This window comes from Asparagus officinalis, chromosome 1 (assembly GCF_001876935.1).
Source record: "Asparagus officinalis chromosome 1, Aspof.V1, whole genome shotgun sequence".
NCBI lineage: Eukaryota > Viridiplantae > Streptophyta > Magnoliopsida > Asparagales > Asparagaceae > Asparagus > Asparagus officinalis.
The window spans coordinates 55301652-55301944 of NC_033794.1; positions in this window are offsets into that span (position 1 = coordinate 55301652).

A 293-nucleotide genomic window follows, 5' to 3' on the forward strand; every position below is an offset into this window, starting at 1 on the left:
TTTATCTATGTTTATGGTAAAATATGCATAGAATATTCTAGAATAAATAGACAAAACTTCTTTTATTAAATTACCTTTTTACCCTTTAAACCATAGTAGGAAAGAGGGTATGTCCACCGCTCATCCATATTTTGGATTGCTTTCACTTAGATCATTATATAGTAGTACTAGCATTGTCACACGTGTAAGAGGCGCAAAACTTTTTCGATGAATTGCTATATCTCAAAAATACATCATAGGTTAAATTATAATTATAATATGATATCTTAAATTTTAGGAAACTATTTTTTTTT